Below are 6165 nucleotides of genomic sequence, written 5' to 3' on the forward strand. Positions count from 1 at the left end.
AACAAATAAATTTATTAAAAAATTAGATTCAAAGATCTTTCCAATGATATCATTTATGTACCATAAATATTAATATTTTTTAATATATATTTTGTCAAACTTATTTCTCGAAAAACGAAAACGACAGATATTTTGGGACGAAAGGAGTAACACATACTAGCTGCACTTCTATCTGCTAGCATATCAAGGGTAGCTTGGTAATTGTTGTGCCATCCTTCCATCCAAATAAAGGGTCGGCACCAACCCTAAATCTCCAATTCCCATATCAGCCGCCTCCATCCACCACTCCACGCTACCCTGCTCTGCCACCGCGGCGGCGTGCCGCATCAAGCTCCGGGGCTCCTGCCTCTAGGGCCGTCGCCGTCGCCCGCCGCCAGGGCCGTCACCGCCACCAGGTCCGTTACCCGCCTCCAAAAACGGCGCCACCACCGTCGCTGCCTCAAAGAACGGCCTCTGAACCGCGCGTGCGCAGTGCGCTACCCTCAAGCGCACGTGGCGCAGCAGCTGCCGGTGCCCTCAGCTGCCCCACGTGTGGCCCCCTTTCTGATGCCGCGGCCGCGCGGAAGAAGGCGGAGGTGCGACGTCCCGAGCCCTCGCGGCGCAGCTGGCCTGAGCTCATGGCCGCCGGGACGACCGGAGCCCTTCGTTGGTGAGATTTTCTAATCTTGTCATTAGGATTAGGGTTTCTGGAGAGAAATTGGGGATTTACCCTTGGTTTTTTGCTTCGGTTTCTCTGTTGGAAAACTCATCTCCTTTTTTCTTATGCTTATCTCAGGTTAATTTGGATTAAATCGCCATCTATGCATAAGATTTGCATATTATCAGAGGCTAATTTTAACTCATGCAGTCACGTGCAGCCGTTGCCGGTGCTGTGGGATGTGCTGGTCGCCGTAGGACGAAGACGAGCATGTTCCAGCTGCTGGTGCTGCACAGGGAGGGGCTCGTTGGCTGCCGACTCTATGAGACGCTGGTGTTGAACTGCCGACTCACGGCTTCTACTTTCCTGTGCGTAGTAAGGTCTATTAAGTGTGTTAGTTGTATAGCCCATTTTTTATAGAGATGCTCATGTTATAAGCAGCTAAAGCTACAACAGAGACTGTTGATGCATTGAGAACTGGAGCTGCAGCGATGAAAGCAATGCAAAAAGCAAGGTTAGATGTTGCTCAGGTGTGGCTGCTACCATTTATTCAACATTTCTCAGCGCTAGATGTTGCAACTCGTGCTTGTCTGAATAGGAGTTTCAGTAACTAGTGCAGCAGCACAGCTTATTTTTATTATGAGTTCTATTGGATAATAATCATTGTACCGGGACTTCATATTGAGTGTTTGTGTTTGAAAAGAACTTCATATTGAGTGTTTGCCATAAAGAAAACATATTATTTTCTCCAAAGTTTATTAACAAATGTGAGCTCTATCTCAGAAAATATATTCCTCTCATGTTTACCTCTTACTAAATAAACTTGAACTGATCTGACTCAGTACAGATAAGGATCTTTGGTTTGATCTACGTGATTATGTAGTTGCAACTGTAGTAGGTACAAGTTTTAGATATTTGTTTGATCAATGCAGTTTAGGCATTAAGTAAACTGCTGTTTTTTAATAAAAAATAATGTTATTTTGGAGTCCAAAGGTTTTAGACTCAGTAGAACTAAAACTGAGTATATGAGATGTGACTTCGGCACTACTACTCGGGAGGAGGAAGATATTAGTTTGGAAGGTCAAGTAGTGCCCAGGAAGGATACCTTTCGATATTTAGGATCAATGCTACAGAGAGACGGGGATATTGATGAAGATGTTAGCCATAGAATCAAAGCAGGGTGGATGAAGTGGCGTCAAGCATTTGGTGTCCTATGTGACAAAAGGGTACCACAGAAGCTAAAAGGCAAGTTTTATAGATCGACGATTAGACCTACTATGTTGTATGGTGCAGAATGTTGTCCTACGAAAAGACGACATATTCAACAGATAAGTGTCGCGGAAATGCGTATGTTGCGTTGAATTTGCGATCATACAAGAAGGGATCGAGTTCGGAACGATGATATACGTGATAGATTAGGGGTAGCACCAATTGAAGAAAAGCTTGTCCAACACCGGTTGAGATGGTTTGGACATGTACAACGGAGACCTTCAGAGGCACCGGTGCGTAGTGGAATTCTAAGCCAGGATAGTAACGTGAAGAGAGGCAGATGAAGATCGAAGTTGACTTGGGTAGAGGCAATAAAACGATACTTGAAAGGATGGAATATATCCAAAGACTTAGCCTTAGATAGGAGTGCTTGAAAAACAGCTATTCATGTGCCTGAACCTTGATTGCTTCTGTTGGGTTTCAACTCTAGCCTACCCCAACTTGTTTGGGACTTAAAGGCTTTGTTAGTTGTTGTTGTTATCTCATCTTGATATAATCAGAGAACACACCCCTGCTCTTGCTTAATCTAGTTACATCTATTTTAGTACTCGATATTCGTTCACAAAGCAGGTGCTTTGTATTGGTCTGTTCCCCTAACAAATCCCCACTGTAGGTACGTACACACCCCTGTTCAGAGCAGCAGCAACAACTTCTCCAGCAGGCAGAAGCATTGTAGCAGGCAGCAACACGTCAAAGTCAAGCACCAGCTCAGGCAGAGGCAGGGGCCAGCCGGACCATTGTTCTCTGAAGTTTGAACTCTAAACCAAGCATGGCTAATGGTCAGTAGAAGTACTCATTATTCAGAGTTCAAAATAAACTTCAATTCATTTTCAAATTAGCTACTTGTTTAGTTGCTGCATCATACTTGACTCCCTACTACAAAAATGAAACTAAGTACTCCATGTTCAGCCACTAATCTATTGCTCATCACAATTAGTTTTCAGTTTTGACATTTTCTTGCCAGATTATTTTTCTGTCTATTGGTAGCAGTAGTATCAGGATGTTGTATTATTCCCCTCTAATAAGCATCAGCAGCTGCTACAATTCCTTCCTGTGATCAGTTCTCAGAATTCTGATTAACAACTTGGCAACTGAAGACTATAGGTTTTTACTTTTTATTAAGGAAAATGGTATTTTTGCCCCTGCCCAGAAGTTCAATTGCGATTTTACCCTTATTTTTTCAACTTTGTGATTTTACCCCTGTTATTTTGAAACGAAGGAGCAGTTTGCCCCTGGTTTGGATGTCCGTTATTTAGAGGCTGATTAAACGATTTAAAAAAAATAAAACACATAAAATTAGATGCGAAATGACTGAAATGCCCTTATCACAGTTATCCCATCCGTAGGCTCGCTCTCTTCGTTGCTATCTGCTCACGACTGACGCGAAAGCTCCGTGCGGACAGAAGACCGGCGACCGTGCCCCGGCGGCCGAGCACCGTCGCGGCCGCGTGCCCCTGCACCCGCCGGCCATGGCGCTCCGGCAACCCTGCGCCCGCGCGACGGCGGCCCTCGGCGACCTCGCCCGCCGGTCATGGCGCTCCAGCAACCCCGCATCGGAGCGACGGTGGCCCTCGTGACCTCGCGCTCACAAATACCGATGGGGGCAAATCCACCCTATTGGGCAGGGCGTGCGACATCGACGGGGGAGGCACGGCCGGCAGGCTCGCGGCGCAGCGGGCGCGGCAAGGCGGGCGCTGCGGTGGGTGCGGCGGTCGCATCGGGGGCACGGCTGGGCGGGCGCTACGGCCGTGCGAGCTTGTGGCACGACGGGTGCCGCTAGGTGGGCGTGCTGCACTGTGGGGGTGCAGGCGCGTAGCTGGGCGGACGTCACGGCATCGGCAGCGGGCGCGCAACCGGGAGTGGCGGGCGGGCGGTCGAGCGGCCGCGTGCAAGGAGGGCGCCACGGTCTCGTGTGGGGCTGGACGTGGCACCCAACGGCGCCTGGTCGTGGCTCCCGGTGGCGCCTGGCAGCGGGTCTCCGCACCGCCTCCTCCCCTCCTTCCTCCGCTCCTCCTCCCCACGCAGGCTCCCGTGCCCAGACCGCAGAAGCAGAGGAAGGTGGAGGCATCGTGTTTAGACGGCGTCGTCTACTCGGCGGTCGTGCTGGTGCTGCCTACGACCCGGAGCCGTCGCCATCCCGCGCTCACGCACGCATCGACGGTGAGGAGCCACCACCGCGCCCACGCACGTGCCGATGGTGAGGAGCCTCCAGAGCCGTGCCTCGCCCTTCATTTTCGCTATTCCGTGCTTGCGTCTGCTCTGTTCAAGAAACAGCCGCCGCCGTTGCCAACTTCCCGCCGCCAAGAACCGGCCAACCAAGTTTGCGACGTCGCCCTGGTGTAGTAGAGCCGACCTGCTCGCGCTTTCGTGGACCGGAGGACGAGATCGAGAGCTGCCTGTGCGCTATCCACGCGCCTCCCCCGGCGGCGTTCGTGTCCTCGGCACGGCGCACAGGCGGCCCGGCCCCACTCCCCGCACGCCCCGTCCCCATACCCCAGTGGCCACAGCCTGACCCTACGCCCCAGCGGCTAGGCCCCAGCACCGCATCTCCGGTGGCCGTGCCATGGCCAGCCGGTCAACCCCGCGCCGCGCGCAACCGAGCCTCGGCCAGATAGCGGCAAAATCGCAATTAGGCATAACAAACAGGGGCAAAATCGCATGGGCATTCATGTCCTTTTGTACAAAGTTTAACACCGTTAGGGGTGGATGATGGAGCATGGGCAAACTGGTGCTTCGTTTTCAAATCATAGGGGTAAATTCACAAAGTCAAAAAAACAGGAGCAAAATCACAATTTCGACACAAAACAATGGTACAAACGCAAGAGCCCCTTTTATTAACTAGTGCAGCAGCAGCAACTTGTACTCTTTTTCTCACTGCAATTTCTTGCTGCATTGTGACTCCCGACTAAATATTGCAAGCTAGAAAATGTTTGGATTAATAATAAATCAGAAGTATCCGAATGTGTTTTCTGTAATGTATGGAGTCAAGCTTGGTAGCTTTTCTTTAGAACCTTTGTAAAATTGAACCAGTGGCAACATGCTTCATGCTTGGATTATTCTGTCCACGAGTTACAAACTTATTGTGGAACCATGACTTGCAGGAATTCTAAAGCTTAGAATGGGAGGAACTAGAAGTAGTGTTCTGTTACTGAAATCAAGGAGGTCATGTATCATATTTGTTTATGGGCAAATCATTCTTGTGTTGCACGACATGATGCTTGATGGAGGATTGCACGATTGGTGCTTGATGTAACTTTGTATCTCATCTTATGTGATGTTATGTAAACCAATCTTATGTGTTGTTGGATTAAGTTCTTATGTAATAAAAAATGAGTTGTTTGTCTATATGGGCTGTATGTTTGTTGTATATGCTATAGTAATTGGCTAAAAAAATAAATTGAAAAATGGGCTGAAAGTATATTGCAAATGGGCTGAAAATATATTGTAGATGGGCTGAAAACATATTGCAAATGGGCTAAAAATAGGCTAAAAAATTGTCCATCTTTTGATGTTGGGCTATCAATAAATGGGCCGGGATGCCGACCTCATCATCCATGTCATCATCCACGTAGGTAGCCATGTAAGCATTCATAATGACGTGGCAATTCATCCATGACGTTTATTTTTTGTCACAGAAAATGGACTTGGGCTGGGCTAACTAGACCTCGGGCTCTACCGTGGTGGTTTAAGACCGTCACCGATTCTGTTAATCCGTGATAGTTTTGGACAAACCATCACGCAGGTTAATCCATAACGCTAAATCCATGACGATATCTAAAACCATCATAGATGCTGCTTGGTGATGGTTTTTTGTGATCCGTGACGGAAAGTTTTCATCATGGATTAATAGGATTCTTGTAGTATAAACATCAAACCTAGAATTAGGACTTATAACTAATTAGTTCCATGAGTTTTGGTGTTTACATGTTTTGAAGGGCACATGTTTGAATAACAAGGACAACACACCCAAAATGGGCGATAAGACAAGGCGCAACATCACTCGTCATGAGCCCAAGGGGAGAAGGCCCACTCACTAGGCAAATCAGGGCCCAGTAACATGGAATAAAAAGGGCCAAAACTGAAGCAAACCACCTCCAAATCATGTCAACATTCATAGGCCCATTCAAGAAGCCCAAAGGAGGTCACCCATCGAAAATGGGCCAATTTGGCCACAAAAAGGGAGCGGCCGCTCCCCTACTGGCTCCTTTCGGCCCCATCTTTCGCAGGCTACTTCCTACCATCACTTCAACGTCGGTTGC

At 48.4% G+C, this 6165-nt stretch overlaps 1 long non-coding RNA gene across 3 annotated transcripts; it reads left to right on the top strand.

The window, feature by feature from the left end:
* The first annotated feature begins 263 nt into the window (after positions 1 to 263).
* On the top strand, positions 264 to 5244 carry LOC136521139 (uncharacterized). Of its 3 annotated transcripts, none has more exons than XR_010775501.1 (4): positions 264 to 649; positions 776 to 1167; positions 2520 to 2685; positions 5008 to 5244. It is a non-coding gene; the product is annotated as an uncharacterized lncRNA (long non-coding RNA). The 3 variants fall into 3 exon arrangements; XR_010775499.1 differs by having other exon boundaries at positions 848 to 1167; XR_010775500.1 differs by having other exon boundaries at positions 848 to 1151.
* The last annotated feature ends 921 nt before the right edge of the window (positions 5245 to 6165 follow it).

This window comes from Miscanthus floridulus, chromosome 18, assembly GCF_019320115.1.
Source record: "Miscanthus floridulus cultivar M001 chromosome 18, ASM1932011v1, whole genome shotgun sequence".
NCBI lineage: Eukaryota > Viridiplantae > Streptophyta > Magnoliopsida > Poales > Poaceae > Miscanthus > Miscanthus floridulus.